Source organism: Manacus candei, unplaced genomic scaffold (genome assembly GCF_025592945.1).
Source record: "Manacus candei isolate 608988 ecotype Guabito, Panama unplaced genomic scaffold, ASM2559294v1 h1tg000028l, whole genome shotgun sequence".
In the NCBI taxonomy this organism is placed as follows: Eukaryota; Metazoa; Chordata; class Aves; order Passeriformes; family Pipridae; genus Manacus; species Manacus candei.
The window spans coordinates 17,461,477-17,480,277 of record NW_026138076.1 but is presented as its reverse complement, the minus strand read 5'-3'; the positions used below and the strand labels follow the sequence as shown (position 1 = coordinate 17,480,277).

The window sequence follows — 18,801 nt, the reverse complement described above, 5'->3', positions numbered from 1 at the left end:
TTATCTTATCACTGTTCCTTTCAGCTTCTGCCTCTCCTTCCAATTCCCCCTGTATGATTTTCTTTCTAGCCCTGTTTTCCCACATCTCATCTTGTTGTCTTATCTCATTCTGTTCTTATTACATATCTCTCAATGAGTGTTTGTTAAGGTGAGAAGAAAAATAACTAAATACTTTGCCAGTTCCCTTTTAAAGGTCTTTTCTCTAATTATTAGCAAAACAGTTGTACTTGCTGAAACAAATTACCAAAACATGTTTTCTCCTGTGATTCACTTGAAATTAACTTATATATTAAATGTTAAAGATAGACTGTTGACAAAATAGTCAAGCCGAAAGAAAGAAATATCTGTGAATGCTTGCAAGAAGCTAGCATTTTTACCATGAAGTGGTGGTTTTGGTGGGCAGAATTCCCAGCTGCAGTTATTCATATGGAAACTTCAGAAAAAGCTGATGTCTCAGTCTGGTAAAAGCCACTCAGCCAACAAATATTTGCCTGGTGGGAGGGAAGCTGGAGTATGGGAAAAACCTGAGTCAGTGTGAATTAGAAAGCAACCTGTAAATTGGATTTTTTAAAAGGCAACTTAAATAACAAAATTAAATACCAGTTCATAGTTATGTCTATGACTTTGGAAGTTATTAAAAGCAACTGGCAGCCATAGAAAGCTGGGTCACACTAATTAGTCCTTTCTTATAAGAAACCCTCTTTTAGACTCTCTTTAAAAAGGAAAAAAAAATCAACTTTCCAAAGGCATAGGGACACTTTTGTAAATGTCAGATACATGAGAAGTGAAATTTCTTTATACTTTCATTTTTAGTCCTTTTAAAAGGTGAATTTTCTTCTTCTCCTGTTTTCCACTAATTATTGCTAACCATAACACTGCTTCTTGTAACTCTGTTTTAAATGATACACTATAGATCTCTCACCTACACAGAAGAATCATTTTTTTTCAGAAGTATTATTTAACCATCAATGCTTTAAAACTTTTCTTTTAAAGAAATGGTGAGTTGTCGTTTTATTTTTTAAAAAGTGGAGAGAGGGGGCAGGGCTACCAGTGTGGCTTCTGTGAGAAGCTGCCAGAAGGTTCCCCTATGTCTGATGGAGCCAGTGCTAGCCAGCTCCAACATCCATCTACTGAGAGAGGAGTAAGAATATGTGAGAGCAACCCATGAGGCTTTCATTCTATTTTCTTTCCTCTCTCCAGCTGAGAAGTGATAGAGCTGCTTTGGTGGGCACCTGTAATCCAGCCAGGGTCAATCCACCACAGGCACTCTAATGGCTCCTTACTTTAGGACTGCACAGGTTCTTTTCATTTACAATCATTGAGGTCTTGTTGTCCTCTGAAGACTCTTTCTCCCTATGGGAAAGGAATACTGGCTAAAACCTTAAACCCCAGGAAAAATAAGCATTAAACTTGTTCCTGACTGTGGTTCATGTACTCTCAATAGCAGATGAATACATAGTAGATGTGGTTTAGGAGAGGGAGTAAAAAAAGTAAGGAAGTGCCTTGTGCTGTGGTATATTATGATATGTTGACTGGTACAGGTGACTTTAGGATTTCATTTATACCAGGTTATAAAAAACAAGCAAACAAAAAAAATAAACCACCTTACCCCACCCCACCCCCCCAAAAAAAAAGAAAAAAAAGAAATAAAAAACCCTGAACAAAAGACTTTAAAACAAAAAAAACCACCCCAACACAGGGTAAGGATATATTGATACCACTCAGTGGAAGGACCTGTGGCTATACGTGCTGTTTCTGGTCTGAGTTCCTGTGTCTTGATGATTCTGTGCATGATATCATTATATTGCATAATGACAATACAGCTAGCTGCCTTAGTGATGTGATGGGAATGCATTAATATAAGCCTTTTCCCTGAAGTGTGGGATTTGTTAGGTCAGGTACAGATCTATACTGAGATTTTTATGCTAATATATGACTTAGGAGTCAGTAACCTCCAGGAGATGCACTTCTCTGCAGTATGCTGTGTTGTACTGAGGATGTACTTGTGGTTCCAAGCCCTTTTCTAGACCATGTTTGGCTTCAAAAATTATGATTTTCTGTCCAATTTTCTTGGTTTTGTTTATTCAGTTTTAGTTGCTCCTGTTTACCAATGTTTATATATTCAGAAATATACAAGAAGTGTTTACCCAGTCATTTCAGGTTCTTGCAGTCCCTGTCTCTGAGCTTTTGTGAATGAACTGTGACAGAGGGACTGTATTAAATAAGTAGATGTAAAATATGACTGAAGCACAAGTGGGGCTTGTATTGAATCAGAAATACAGTGAAGTTTTCCTTTCAGGGTCCTATCACGTACTGTTGCTCATACAAATGTGATAAATTGCCTATGCATAATAAAAAAGTTTCACCTCTTTATGATTCACCATATAAAAACTTGATTTCTATAGAACTTTTTTGATTACTCTTATGTACTTTTATTACTCCTTTTTAGATATAGTTCGTCCTTAAATGTTCCTTAAAGCAGTATTTTTTCTGCTTTCTTGTTCTTAAGTATGCTCATAGAATTGTGATAGAAAGGGATCTCACAGTATTAAATACTTCTTCAGACTTTAGGTGAATTAATAAACCATTGATTAACAACTTTGAATTGCTTATGCTTATTCAGTATGATTTTGTGTGTATGCTTTTATATCCTCAAGTTAAAGATTGGATACATTTTAAATAGGTTGTTAGTCAAAAGGTATTGGGCTAGCAAACCGCTTGCAGTAAACTCCTGCTGGTAGCAGACGTGAAGAAAGGAGTGATTATTCTGTGGTTAACTCTTTTAAAGCTTATTTTTTATGTGTTTCAAGCCTGTCAGAACAGAATGCTGTTTACACTTTGGCATTTTGAGCCCTGTCAGCCCTTTATAACTACCAGTCACTGGCAGACGCTTCTTACTGCTCCAATTTCTCTTGTGCTAGCTCTACCTAGCACACGAAGCTGAAACGGGGGCCTGTGTAGCACTACTAGGTTTGAGCTAAAATGGAAAGTGTACTTGGCAGATAGGATGCTTCTCAATGTGCTCACTTGCTGTAATCTGAAGATTCCCTGGGTGAAAAAAGTCTTGCTGTTCATGTGGATGTTGTGGGATTAGTTTAATCCCACGCCTGTAAAATAAAATGGGAGTCCTTTTTAATGAGATTTCAAATGGCCAGATTAGCTACAAGGCTTATAAAATGTAAAAGTCAATAAATAGTTTTGGTATAGTCAAGACGAAGTTCTATTAAATGTCCCTCATCTTCAGGAATCCTGCCTTTGCTTGTGAGCAAGGGGCAGTGAGGGGTTTCAAAGAGTTTTCCTCTTCAGTCTGCGCAAATCTCACAGGCAGGTTCAGTCACCTACATATAGGATTGAATTTATGCCCCTTATCAGTAATGTTAAGATTGTCTTTAAAATGGGCACTTGAACTAATATTGCTCTTGGTGTAGAACTAAATTTTCTCTGTGAGGGGAAAACAGGAAATCAGATATGGTCTCAGAGCAGGTGATGGCTCTTTTTTATATATATATATATATATTTGTGTTCAGAGGTGCAGACAAATTGCCTTTGACAGCTACAGAGAGCAAACCAGAACTTCCCCGTCTTTCAGAAACTAAAGCAAAAGAGTGGGCATGTAGTTGCTGCTTCAGCAAAGGGTTTGGGAGCTGAAAGAAGGCAAACTAGAAATGTGCTAGTAGTGTTACTTTTACAAAGTTTAAACATGGAATTACAGGCTTAGAGTTGTGGGATTTGGAGCTTTCATTTTAGAGCTCTAGACAGAACTGTCACTATTTGGCAGAGGTGTGTTAAGTAATGACAAAATGGCCTATTTGATTATTTGAATCAAGTACCTTTAGTAACTCGCTCATGAAGTCCTAATACTGAGCCAGAATTCAAGCTTACCTTCGAGAAAATCTTGAGTTATTGCTGCTCACAGGTGATGGTCTTCTAGTCCTTGTGTGTAATTTTAAGTATTATTTTTAAGATTGCCTACTTCTATTAGAGTGTGAGGGAATAAATCAGTATGGCACAATCTACTTCCCTAATCCTACTTTAACCATGTATATCATGTAATCAGACCCTTTTTCCACATGGGGACAGTCATGTGTGGATGCCCCTTGAGTGCTTTCTAAGTATGTTGGATTTGTATATAGCTTGTGGAATTATTGGCTGTAAGCTCTTTAACTATGACTTTATTATACCAAAAGAAAATTTAAAGTCTGTAATACAGTCCAAAAAGCAATATCATTACATGCACTGGCTCAGAATTTTACTGAAACAGATAAACAAGGAAAACTTTAGCAGTGGTTTTCCTTAATCAATACAATAAAAAATTGCTCTTATGCCTGCTGCAGCTCTTGAAGGCTTGTCAGTGCAGGACAATAAGCAGAACTCCATTCTTCTCTGCCACTCAGTTAGCAGGAGACATGTTGAAAGTTATCAACTTTGAACAAGTTGAGTTCTGAAATTAATGTCAAGCATCTTTTCTGGAATAAGCATCTTTGCAAGGTATCTTATTAACATTCCTGTTCACTGCAGTAAACTGATGTTTACTAGTACTGCAAGGTGCTTCATCTCCAAATATCTATTTTAACATCTGTTTAGCATGATTTTGATGTCATACTGCTCCTATTCAAGCAGAAAGCATTTCTTTGGAATAAATAGTTTAAATAAACTAACAATTTTAATAGGAACTGAAAACATTATTTTACCAGTGGGTCACATCCAGTTTCTAAGCTTTATTGTTCTCTTTTTGTTAGTAAAGACTCATATATTTATGTACATTTTAATTAGTATCTTTAATGATGGAAGTGGGAGATGAGAGAAACCGAAGAATTCTGTTGCAGGTATTGCTAATATAAAGAACCAAGTCTATCCTTTCTTAATTCGTACATTTAATTAAATCTGGGTTTTGATTCACAACAATGGTTAACTCTGTTAAATGAGAATATTAAAAACAAACAAACAGAACCACTAAACTGTAAGAGACAGAGACTGTTTATCTTGCATTCAGGCTTATCATCCTGTACCAGAACACCTCCTATTTTAGTGATCTAGCATATAATGAAACAGTGATCTTTAATTTGTCTAAGTTGCATGATGTGAATGAATACTACTGAGTAATATTGGGAAAAAACACTGTGCATGATGCAATTGTTACATATTATGTGTTTTTCAACCTCTACGAAGAAGAAAAGATGACTTCACATCTCCTGTGTTTTAGAGGACTATTTTCTCATAACATGCTGAGCAATTTATGACTTCTGTTTATTCTTATTGTGCAGCTTTCCCAACACTCACTCAAGGTTCTGCTACTGTAAACTTGGTTGCACTGTTTTATGCAAAGGTCTCCTGGTATAATTTACTCTTCCCCCATTGTGATTGGGAGGCCAGATAGATCTGTTTCATTTCATCTAAATCTTGATAAACCTGCAAAAAAGGTGTTTCTGTTGCAAGTTGTCTGTCTCACCTTTTGTATTAAATCTCAGTTTCTGTGTTATATGAAGTGTGCAACATGCTGGTAGAGTTTAAAATAAAACGTAATTCTGTTTAAGGAATCATAGATCTCGTATATGGAGAAGGGGGCAAATGGAGCAGTGCTTGCAACTAAGATGTTTTAATGGGTGCAAACACGTATTTACTTTGAAAGATCATCGTAGCCCAGAGTGACAACTTTTATTTTTCTTTATATTGCTTCTACAATTGTAGGATCTCAATAGCTAAGGGCACATGGACATGTTTTATTCATTCTACTGTAGCATGTAAGGATTCACATTAAGAATTCAGAGACATTTTCTAAATGAGAAGTTATCTGTGGGCTTAACTACTTTCATGGATCCTAAAGGCCTGACTTTGTCAATATGTAATACAGTTGATGTTGTTTGTTATTTCACTTACCAGAAATTGGTATTTCTATATAACAAAGGAAAAATACAAGTAAGATTACCTGTAAGATTAAGCAAATCATACAAAAAAGATGCTTATTGATTGCATTTTCTCTTTATTTCTTTTGGCTCTAGCCAATCCCTTTTTTATGTCAAAATTAGAATATACCAATGTAAGAGAAACTATTTTAATGCTATTTAATCATTGGCTGTAGATATAAGATAATTGTTATTGGCAATGTGATCAGATTTGCACTTTTCCCAGATCTGATATATTTGATAAGTCCAGTGGAATAAGTGATAAAATGGAGATACCATTATCTTGGTTTCAATATATTAAAAAGTCAACCGATGCGTATCTTTATCTGTTCCTAATCTTGGAATTTTACTTTGCTAGTTAGAAGAGAATGGATCCTCACTGTAGTAATTTGTGTCTATTGCTGGAGTATTAGAATGAGTTAGAGCTTATTTTTCATTCCATTAGGTTTTTGGTTTTGTGCGTTCTGAATTTTTTTTCCTATAGTCCCAAGGCAGCATTTGTTATTTCATTCTGTGACAGTGTCTCTATAAACACATAATTTCCACTTGCCTTGCACTTGTGATTCTTAATTCATGGTGGGAGGGGGAGGAATAAGAAAGAAACATAGACCTTATTGTGGGTATATTTCTTATTTATCTTATGAGGAGACTCTTATCAGCATTTGTAATTCAAAGTTTATTATATATTAAATTAATATATTTATGTTGTTTTGACTTCTTAACAGGCAATAACTTTGAACTATAACTTCATGCTTTCATTGAGAATATAGAGTCTACATCAAAGAAGTAACAGTAAGTGTGGGTTTTTTTAATGAAGTTTTTCTTTTTTTGAGACTTTGATGTTTACTTAAAATGTGTTCTGGAAAGCTGTTATGACTACTGACTATAGCCAATGATGGAATGATCTCAGTGGATCAGATGGTTCTTGCTCAGAATATTTAGTTATCTTTCATAAAAGGACAACCAAATTGGAGTAAAGGACTCTATTTCAGTTGGCTGTAATTCCTGGTGTTTTCATTGAATGGCATAAATTTGTCTATGAAACTACTTTTTAAAGTTATTAAAATTACTAGAAATTAAAGTGGAAGAGTTACTATACTTTTACAGGAAGTTTTATTATACTTTAATGGGTTTCAGGAAATAAGAAAAGCAGAAAATTAGTATGTTAGAAGGAGAATGAATCAGTGTTCTGAAAGACTGAATGAAGGTACAAAAGTGGTTCATGATAGGCTATTTCTAGGTTATTGCTTTGGGTTTTTGCAGCCAGGGTTAAAAATAACACTGGCTGTATGCCATCAACAATAATTTTAAGAAGACTTCATTGTCTTTCAAAAAGACACTACTCTTCTTAATAGCTTTTAAGAGTCTTCATGTAAAACAATGCAATGTGAAATTGCTATGCACATTAAGGCTTTACATCCTTTGCAAATGAATTTTAAATACATACCTGTTGTACAATTGAATATAAAAGTAAATTTATATCAGTTGCTGTGTTTATTACCAAGGGAATGATTTAAGAAGTTTATATCTTTTATTAGCTTCCAGTTTGTCTTCAGTTTTCATTAGATATTGAATGAGGATTGTTGGAGGGAGACAGGCAGTCTTGCACTCTAAAGCAGGGTGTGATGCTAGAGGGTTTTTATGACCTCAGGACATCACAGCTTGGGGCAATGTCTGATCAAGATCAGAAGAGAAATCACTGTAGTATTTGGAGTGGTCTGTAACAATCAATGTAGTTACAAAGCTGTACTATTAAGACTAGTTTTGGTTATTTTTTTTTGAACTTAATACGAAGTCCCTACCTCTTTTCCTAAATTCATCTCTACCTATCAGGTATCAAAAACAATTATATTAATCTTATAACTCTACAAGTTGTGGTGCAATGAATTAAGATCTAATTAAATCTTTTAATAAAGATTTACTGAGTATTCTTAAATCAATTTACCTGCAGCGATTTTGGTGTATATATAAGTTGACACAGATGTTGAATCATTTGTTCACTATTCTTTTAAGTAAAGGAAGTGTTACTGATCTTGGTGGAGGAGAAATCAGCTTTAATTTCCAACATGAAAATCTTGGGCTACAGCAGGATGCAGCATTTGGGGAAACACTTTATAACCTTTCCTGGGTCAATTTCTTTTTATAGGGTTCATTTTTTTAGAGCTATTTTATTTATTGCTAGTGGTCTGTTATACTTGAAAGCAGCAGAGTACTTCTGAAGGATTCTGTATAAATATTTACATAAATACAAACTGCATCTTTCCTGATCGTCACAAAATTGTTTAAACTCTTCCTGATGACAGTCTGGTCTCTGTGGGGAAAAATGGTTGCATTCCATCACATGATACTATTTTTTTTAAATAGGCCAAGGGGGCCGAGGTTTGGGTCTTTTTGGGTTTTGTTTAGTTTGTGCAGTTGAAATGAGACTGGGGGTGGGGCCACAGTTGAGTCTCTTCCAAAAAAAAACCCCTGGGATTTGATTTGTAGAGAAATCAATAGGAAGAATTGGACCTTCATTTTAGAGCTTTGTGATAAACTGTTTTGCTTTGGTTTTTTTATCTTGTTACTAGCTTTTATTTTGAACTGGGTAGTCTGTTTGTCCCCACATGCTATGATATTATTGAACCAATGCATATCACTTGCTTCTCAACTAAGCAGTGAAGAAATGTCAAAGAAGAAAATATCAACCAGAAGTAGAGATGATATTTTGTTCTGACATAGAGGCAAATGAATTTTAAATGTTCACAGGAGTTGCTTAAGAGGCAGTATTTGATCTTGGACAGGAAGATATATTTTATGCTTATTCACTTGTAGTTCTCTCACTTGAATACAAATGGAGTATTGCATTGCTTTCCTAAATATAATACTGAAATGTGCTTATTTCACTACTAATAAAGAATTAATAAAAAAAAAACAAACCCTATTATGCATTATTATTTTGGGTGAGTTTTCAAGAATATATCCTAATGTCCAACACATAGACCAAAATAATAGATAGTGAAGCCGTTCTGTCCACTTCTGTCACCAATTCTGAGTACATCTAGAAGCCCATGGGCAGTTTATCCTGAAAGCTCAGCTATTCGAACACATGTTGTTTAGAGAGGCCTTTTGAGAATTGCTCTGCTGATGAGGGGTAACATTTATTTATATTTTGTGTGTTCAGTTATATTTCGTGCCTGTGTAGAAATACCCTCTGGCTTGAAGGAGGCTAAGAACAGCAGGGAGCCCTTTACCTGGACATCTCTTTATATGACCATTCTTATGTATACTTATTGTTTCACTGGAAACAATGCTAGACTGGGATATTGCATTTTCAGTATGTCAGATGGTTTTGATTGAATTAGTAGCCTTATATTTAAATATGGAGGGGAAGCTATCAAAGTCTCTAAAAATCAGTTTGTTTAGATGCCTTCTTGAAAGTTTGATCAGTAAGAGTATAATAGTAGAAAAAAATTAAATATTTGAATAAGTGAATTAACTGTATCCCCTGTAAAGACAAACATAAAAGGACATAATTTAGATAGAAGTGTCATTAAAAGGATATAATTTACCATTAGTGCATTATGTTAGAAAAATTAATTAAGTAAACTTTTTTATTTCTTCTTGTATCTTCTGTGTTTTGAAGTTCTGTTTATTCTGATCGCTCTAATGGCTGTTGTTACTTTTTTTTTCCCACATGTCCACCTCTCGGTTCTGTTAGTGTCAGGTTTGCTTTGGTTTGGTTTTTTGTTTGGTTTGCTCTGCTCGTACTGAATCAAACTTGTGTGGGAATTTTGTTCTTCTTTTAATAGTACTGATTTGGTTACCAATAAGAAATTATGAAAATGATTATTTCAAGGGTGAAGAGCTAACATAATGAAAATCAAGGTGTTGACATGAATGTGCTTCTACCTTGACATTACATCTCTAAAATATTAGGAAACTGAATAATCCATTAGTTGTTTTCAGAGTGCCTTTTTCCCTTGTCTTCCAGAGTAACCCATCTATTGTGCTTGTAGAGTTTAAAAGCCTGTTGATACAGATAGGCCCAGAGTCTACAAACGGATGTCCTTAATTGGAATGCTGCTATATTTAAATAATAACTTCCTAAATTATGGTAAATTAAGTAATATTTGAGACATCACTTTTATTTTACTTTCAGATGTAAAATAGTTGGTGTACTCCAAGTTACATAGATAAGACTTTTGTAAAGCAGTAACTGAAAAAGCATCTGTCGTGCTATTCAACCAGGTGAGCTTTGAAATAAGTGCTATGATACTTATGGGTTTGGTGAGTTTAGCTTTTTTTGCATAAAGAAACATTGTTAGCATGGAATCAAAGTGATGATGATTGTCTGGGAAACATGCTTTCGAGGGTTACTTCCACAAATGAGAGTCATAAGTAAAAGCCCTTCAACTAGCATAGAACACATTAAACTGGAAGAACAAACAAGAATCTTTTTGGCAGATCAAAGGAAATGAAAGCATAAAAGATACTCTTAGATGATCAGTTGGTCTAAATATCAGAATTGTAGTAATATCTTTTCTGTCTTATTCTCCTCTGTTTTACCACTTTCATGTATAACTTGTATATTTTAGCCACTGGTATGGTTCCCTTCAAAAAGTTGCTCATTTACTGCAACTTTAATGGCATAGTGAGTGTTGAATATTATGAAAAGACGCTTATATTCTTGTTTGAGAATGAAGTGTTAGTAGTTTTAGGACAATTAAATTGAGTTCATGTTCTAATGCAATAAAATTTTTAGCTGATTCTCTTCTATTTTGTTCAGTTAACTCTAGTAAAGGTAAACCAAACACTGAGGACTCTGTCTGGCATGTATAACACATACCTGTGTGTGTATGTATATAGATATGTAGGTGGCATATGATAGCTGTTGAAAGCAAGATAATATCTTCCTGTTTATCAAGAGTGCATTTTTACAAATCAGTCACAACATGCATTCTTGTATGGTCAGTAACTTAAAAAGTTTCAGACAGAGGTGCTTTTAGATGACATAGTGACCATCTTTGGCCTGAAGACTGAATCAGATCTATCAACCCATAGACTGTTATTTGCCACACTCTTTTTCTTCTTTACTTCAAAACAGAACTTCTTTCAAATAAACAGGGAGTGAATGAGATTAATTACTCTTGAGGCTTGTTCTTTTGTAAATCTTTTTCGTTTTTTGTTTGACTGAAAGTAGGTCCACTCTACAAGCAAAATAGTCCACCATATAAGTACTTCTGTATCTTTTAACATTCTCATGAATATACATGTTGAACTAGTCATGCAGCTGGATTTCTGCATATGACTTGGGCTACATTCCCGCCCCTTAGATAGGGACAAATGTTGTTTGGTTATTACAGCTGCTCTTCTGGTCATATAAGACATGAGGGGGTCAGGCTTGAGGTTTTAATGTGCCTCTGAGAGTCTGTGTTTCTAGGTCCTGACTAAAGCTGAGCAGTCAGTCACTCTGCAAACAAGGGAACCTTTTCCTAATTAAGGAAAATATGATGTTCCATCACAGTGTCAAATAAACTGAAATGAAATAAAATTGACTTGGCTTTTTGTCTTGAAATAAGATGGAATTAAGCTATTACAGAGCTTATATACAGCAAATAAAAAAATCTTGGTTTGTGACAGAGTTTTAGTAGAGATATAGCAGGAGGAAAAAGCACTGGTCACTAAATCAAGTATGTAAATAGTAATAACAAAGTCATATTTTGAATGCTTTATACATAAAAGTAATTTGCTATTACAAATGAACTCATTCTACTTGAGCATAAAACATTATCTTCGCCTTGACACTGAAAGGGAGGCTGGAACATACGTTGTTCCATAGTGGAACAGTGGAATCTTTCAAAAGCCATTGTTGTGGGAAGCGCTACATGTGTAGCCAGCGCTACATGCTGCTGGCTGCAAAATTGAATGGGACACAAATGTATTGTACTCTTAAGATTAACTATAAAATTTGAAATTAACATCAGTTTCTGCTTCCATTACCATGTGCTGATTAGCATAAAAGAAACTTTGCCCTAAGAACTGTGAGGTAATTAGCACAAAAAAAATCCAAACCCCAAAATGATTTCCAACTCAGAAAAGGCTGTAAATGAAAATGACTGGTGGGAAATGACTGAGGCAAGGATGATATATATTTTCTGATATCTACTTGAGGCCAAATTGGGAGGGAGAGGATAATTTACTGGGCAAGGCAGACCTTTGATTCACTGCACATGAATATTACCACAGGAAAAAAAATTAAAAAAACATTATTTCAAATTGCTGTAGTAAAGATGCATTTAAAATACTGCTTCCTTTCTGGAAGCCTTTTGTTATAGAGTGACAATTATGGGAATGATCCTACAGTGTGTTAGTTGTCATTTCTAATGCTCAGCCATTAGCCAAAATATTGAGTTAAATTATGAGATTTTGATCTCTTCAGATCATCTGACAGTGCTTTCCCGCAAGCATCCCAATAGTGTGTGTCAAATGGATGGAGAAATTTATCGAATCAGGGTATCGTAGAAGAAAACTGACTTGATGTTATGTAGTGCAAAGCAGGAAAAGGGAAGTACAAAACAGAGGCTTTGCCTGGGGAGGTATCGCTTGGTCTGCACTGAGGTCCTTAACTTCAATAGGAAGCACAAATAAATCCCCTGCAACCACTAGTGGCAGATTTATTTATTAAAAAAACTAGTCCAATAGGTGACCTTTTCAAAGCTATTTGTAACTTTGTCCACTTTTAGGAACAGGAAGTGCTGCTTATGGAGCTTTCAAGTGTGGGAGATTGCCTTGTTCACAGTATGTACCCTAATAGTTTTAAATGTAACCTCAGCAAATATGCAGTTCCAATGATTAGTATTAAATATAGTATATTTCAAAATAAATCAGTATAATGCTGCATCAGCATTTCAAAGAGTCCTAGTGATTACCAGGTCCACAGAGGGGAGAATAAAGTGTGGAGAAAATAATAATAATGACCTTGCATTACCAAGCTGGTGAATGGTACTGGATCTCTGGACACAAGTAATGGAGTTTCTCGTAACATGCTGCTTATCAACAACATGTTCATGCAGATAACAATGAAAGTTAATATGAATACCTACACATGAATGTAAATTATAACCAAGTGTGACTTATATTTTCCTAAAGCATTACAGTTTTACCTGAGCTAATTCATGAAGTATTTTTTTTCTCATTCTTTTTATTAACTGAAGGCTTTTAGCACACTAAAAATTATTTCTAGAATAGTCCTTCATTGCTGGTATGTTTTTATACTGATGATGGTTTATATCAGGCAGTCTACCTTCTCTGACAGTTAATGCTGTGTTTGGGCTTACACTACAGTAGTATGTGTTTAGTAATGGTTGAAAACTTCTGCAGAGGTTACACTAGATACTAGGTTATCTTTAAAATAGGGTATTTATTAATACTCATAATCTCTCATAAACAAATGCTTGTTTGCTTCTTTATTTGCCTTTTGATTTTAGAGTTAAGAAATTAAATGTATCTTAAGACACATATTAATAAATTAGACTACAGAATGTTGACAGTCTTCTAAAATATATGTAGAAGAACAGTAGTTTTAACTGAGCATCAAGTTGTGTTTTCTTTTTCCACTATTTCTTCTGTAACACTTACTGTAACTATGGTAAATATCCTGAACTCATTGTAAGATAGTCCCTTCAGAATATGCTACCTTGTGTTTTAGCAGTCTTGGGACACAAATCTTGAACTTTTGCAACTACATAATTACTGCATCAATGTTGACCCAGGACATGAAGTGAAAGTGTGTTGTATAAAATTGTCTTTAGATAATTGTCTAAATGAAAATTCATATGACCTCTGGTATGTGATTTTGAAACTTAAATATTGTAGAATGGGTTAAATAGACAAAGTTTCCCACTTTTTCTTCATACAAATGCATTCATGTCAGCCCATTTCCTATCCATAGCTCACAGTCTGTGGAAATGAGAAATCAGCAATGCAATACCTATTATATGCTTTTATGATTCAGCTGTCTACTTTATATGCATGAGCTTTCAGTATTTTTATGTTGACTAATAAGCTGTTTTTGAGGTGATGAAGGTCTCTGTATACCAAATAACTTAGAAATATTATCCCAGTGGAAAAACTAACAAACTCCCAATACAACACAACAGGAGTTACCAAGAACTGAAAGCTAATTCAGCTTCATGGAGGGAAAAGCCAACTGTCAGGCAGAGGGGGAAAAGGTCTTTGGAGACAAAGATGTTGCTAAGGGCAAGATTTTCACCCCCAGTATGTGTAGTGGGTTGACCCTGGCCAGATACCAGGTACCCACTAAAGCTGCTCTCTCACTCTTCCTCTGCAACTGCACAGAGGAGAGAGGAAAAAAAACAGCTAAGAATTCATGAGTAGAGATAAGAGCTGGGAGAGGTCAGTGACTGATTACCTTCACAGGCAAAACAAGACTCTAAATGGGGATAGTACTTAGATTTATTACTAGTAGGATAAGAGCCAAAGAGTGAGAAATAAAACAGTCTTAAAAACACCTTCCCCCCAACCCTCCTTCCATGTTCTCCCTCCTTCCCCCCAGCGATGCAGGGAGACGGGGAATAAGGGTTGCGGTCAGTTGTTGTTTCTGCTGCTGCTCAGAGAGGAGTCCTTCCCCTGCTCCTGTGGGGTCCCTCCCACAGGAGACAGTCCTTGATGGACCTCTCCAGCGTGAGTCCATCCCTCAGGCAGTAGCTCTTCCCAAACTGCTGTTCCGTGGGTCACTCCTCTGTGGGGTGCAGTCCCTCATGAATGAGCTGTACCAACACGGTCCCCCACAGGCGCTGCAAGTTCTACCCAGGAACCCTGCTCCAGCGTGGGCTTCCCTCTCCATGGGCCGCAGGTCTCCAGCAGGACCCCACTCCATCCTGGACCTCCCCCGGGGTCACAGCTTCCTTCGTGCATCCGCCTGCTCCAGCATGGGCTCCTCCATGGGCTGCAGGTGGGTCTCTGCACCTCGATGGTCCTCCATGGGCTGCAGGGGCACAACTGCTCCACCATGGTCTGCACCACGGGCTGCAGGGGCCTCAACTCCAGTGCCTGGAGTGCCTCCTCCCCTCTTTCTGCACTGACCTTGATGTCTACATTGTTATTCCCATGTTCTCACTCCGCTCTTCCCCGACTGGAATTTTTTCTGCACAACAATCTTCTTTTTTTAAATGTTATCACAGAGGCATTACTGTTACTCCAAATTGGCTCAGCCTTGGCCAGCAGCAGGAAGTCCATCCTGGAGCTGGCTGGCATTGGCTCCAAGGGGCAAGGGAAGCTTCTAGCAGCTTCTAGCAGAAGACACCCCTGTAGCCCACCCCTGCTACCAAAACCCAGCCACAGAAACCCACTACAGTATGGAATTTTATGGAGGATTAACGTAAAAAGCTGATAACTGAGGTAGGGTTGACTGTTTCAATGTTTATCAATACACTTAGCTGAAAAGATTTCCTTACAGAGGATTTCTTTACTGTCTCAGGATGACAGTTGCAATGTCCCAGTTTAACCAAGCTCCACTGATGCAATTAAAAAAAAAATATACTCTAGGTTCTTTGAATAATAAGCTAAGCTAAATATGAAGCATAAATATGAGATCGCGGTCACATGGTGATTTTAATCCTATGGTACAGTTTACAGGGAAGGGAAAAGGTCAGCAAACAACCTAGTTTTTCTTTTGCAAATAGTTATTGAGTGAATGTTTCATTTTTGACAGTTGTCTGATTTTATGCTGAATGAAATGTTCACTTGGGATTTATTATCCAGTTTAAAAGATTTAAAGGCTTACTGGAAAAAAAAACCCAAACAAACAAACTCCACTTAGTTTAGAATAAATTACCTCTTTCAGATAAAGTGAAAAGTAATGTGCGAGTATTTGGTATTTTAACTCTTACAAGTTCCATTACACATCAACCAGAGTTATCTTTGTTTCATCTATCTTACTGGTCAATTGGTGTGCTGAACAGGAAAAATTATCATTTGTACATCTCTAATTTCAAACCTGTTTATGAAGAGGGTGATGTTTACTATGAAACTAATGTAGACCTGTTCTCAAAGTTGTCAAGAAACTATTGTGAATGTGTTTGACATCGTAAGTGGACGTGTCTAGGCTTGCAAGTGGTGTATAAAGCAATCTGTTCCTCGGTCTTTACTCTAAACAAGGTGGCATTATATAGATAACAACAAGGTGATAGTAGAATCTGAAGGGGAGCTACTTCTTGTAGTGGTTATCACCCATTAACTGTGATTTGTCCTCTTTTATTCTTTTAGCTGGTGCTGTCCAGTACTAGTTACAGCACCATCTTACGTGTTCACAGAAACCTAACCAGCAAAATCATGCTTAAATGGCTTTAACTGTGATTTGAACCCCTGTTGAAATATACCTCAGTATATCTCCCTGCTTTCAAATTTCTAGTATTGAGCACTACAAAAATACTAGATTCAGACTTATGTAAAGTATAGTGGATTAATTCAGAGATTTGTGATGCAAGAAATGTCAGAATTTAAATATGTTTGATTTAATTAGTTAGGTTGTTGCAGAACACATATACACAAAGGATAATTCACCAAAACAATAAATTTATTCTTTCCTATGTGCAATAGTGTTCTAATTTACTTAAAACTGAGAAACTACAAAAGTTATTTTTTTCTACTATCTGTATGTAGGTTTTCCTTAAAGTCAAGTTGGAAGCAAAATAGTAACTTTAAAACAATTTCAAATGTCCAGGCTACCTGGGGTTCTAGTACCTGAAGGAAACTATAATAGAATATATGGGTATTATTCAGTAGGAGGCAAGCTGTGAAATCAGATACATGTGCCTGTAAAAAGAGGAAGAATTTTTTTTTCACCTATTATACTGTAAGGCAAGTATTATGAAGGTTAGTAGAAATGCAACATAGATTTCTTCCAGGTGTTTTCTGTACTTCAAGTGTTTTTTAAAAATTAAATTCAGTTCTAGATTATTAATCTGTCTGAATTGCAGTATTTTCTCCTAAAATCAGGAAAACACTCCTTTCTTGAGCCTTAAGCTTTAAAAATCATCTGTATTCAGTGCTTATGCACTCCCATGTTCATGTTTATTACAAAAGATTAAATAAGTACATCCTTTTGTAATTTTGTTTGACATACTCAAGGATTTTCAACAATCATTTCACTCCGCTATACTTTGAAGCGTGTCTTGCAATGTTGCAGATTCAAACAGGCATGAGAAGAAATGTTTTCCAGAACAATTCATAACTACTTATAGATGAGAAAACTAAGTGGTATGGTATAGTGTAGTGTTGTTTCTCATGGGAGTAGAGTTTTTTTTCTATATCAGTTGAAGTGTTCTGGGAATCTAAGGGTAACTATATACTAGTAGAAATGATTCAGGAGCAATGAGATACGTGTTTATAAATAATTGCTACCTCATTTTTAAACTATTTCACAAAAATTACCCAAGGAGTTTTATTGCTCATCATAGTTCTAATGTTGAAATGGTCCTTTCTAAGGAAAAAGAAAATTATTATAAGTATAGATAAATTCTGCGCTCTATTACTGGCTCATTTCAGATACAAGATTTCAAGTTTTTAATTGTCTCAAAAGATTCCAACCTTGCATGACCAAAAAAAAAAAAAGTATTATAATTTACTACCTTGTCTTGAATCTTATTTTTCTCTTACTTGCATTTATTCTCTCTTCTTTGTTGATATACAGCAAACTGTGAAAATATGATCTATAGGTGGAGGGGAGGGAAGTGCTAATTCTAGAATTCTTTCTGAAAGCTACAAGGGATACAGGCAGAGCTGGGGGAAAAAGGAAAAAAAGAAAGAAAAAACCCAAACAACCAAAAAAACCATGATCTTAAAAAGCATTTTATCAGAGCAGTTTCATGTGGATCTATGTAAAGAATCTTAGCTTTTTTCTAGCAGACACTGGTTTTCTCCTCCAAGGAATCAATTATCTTCTCTGGCCACAGCGGTCTAATTGCTAGAGATGGGTATGGAATTGTTGCAACCTGGTCAGTTTGAAAAGAAAGAGGAATAATGATATTCAGTTGCTTTAATTGTGTAGCAACTCTACCACTGGTCTTCCATCCATCACAGTTCAGAAGTCACTGGAATCTTTGGTTTCTACAGTTCACTTTTTTACTCCTGGGGGGACTTCAGACTATATATTACTCCATGGTAGATACCTTAACCCAACCCAGATATCTTAAATCTCTCAGCTATACAGCAGCTCTGTTGCCTGAGAAGTTCTGGGATTTGCAGAATGGTACTCTTCTCTGTTACAGAGATTGTACAGAAAACACATGAGGTATGAAAAAATTCAGCATTTCACATCTAGTGATTAAGATTTTCAGAGATTTTCCTCTGACACCAAAGCAGACTCAACATACTGGAAATCAGTTGTTACATAAGGTAGAATGTTTTTTTGGAAATAAATACAGAGCTTGCAGGACCATATTATATCTTAAAATTTGTGATGTTTTGCAAGTCAAGGTAAGCTTGGGAATTCTCTTCATTAAAATATGCTCACTATTAAGTGATTCACATAGACTGTGCATATTTTCAGATCACTTTCTTAAAATTTATTTGGACTTGAAAACTGATTCCACTAAATTTGACTAAAATGTGTTATGTATGGAGCTCACAGTTGGCAATGGCGCAATTGAAAGCCTCTGGGTAAGAATCAAAGAGGCAAACAAATAATGTCATTGTGGGAGTCTGCTATAAACCTCCCAGCCAGGAGTATGACACTGATGAATTATGCTTTGAGGAACTAAGGGACACTTCCAAGTCAACTGCCCTTGTCCTTAGGGGGGACTTCCACTTGCCAGAAATTAACTGGGAACATCACACACCTGGTACAAGCCTGGGCAGAAAATGCCTGAAAAACCTGGATGACAATGTTATGGAA

At 35.9% G+C, this 18,801-nt stretch overlaps 2 long non-coding RNA genes across 2 annotated transcripts in view; one reads left to right on the top strand and one right to left on the bottom strand.

Annotated features, from left to right (window-relative positions):
• Window positions 1-6,650, top strand: part of LOC127472357 (uncharacterized) — a 325,449-nt gene extending 318,799 nt beyond the window's left edge. The window contains exon 4 of the long non-coding RNA XR_007904974.1: window positions 6,629-6,650. This is a non-coding gene — a long non-coding RNA (uncharacterized LOC127472357). The remainder of the gene's footprint in view (window positions 1-6,628) is intronic.
• The window catches only part of LOC127472355 (uncharacterized), a 236,352-nt gene that overhangs the window by 83,444 nt on the left and 134,107 nt on the right, over window positions 1-18,801 (bottom strand). The gene's annotated exons all lie outside the window — the stretch shown is intronic.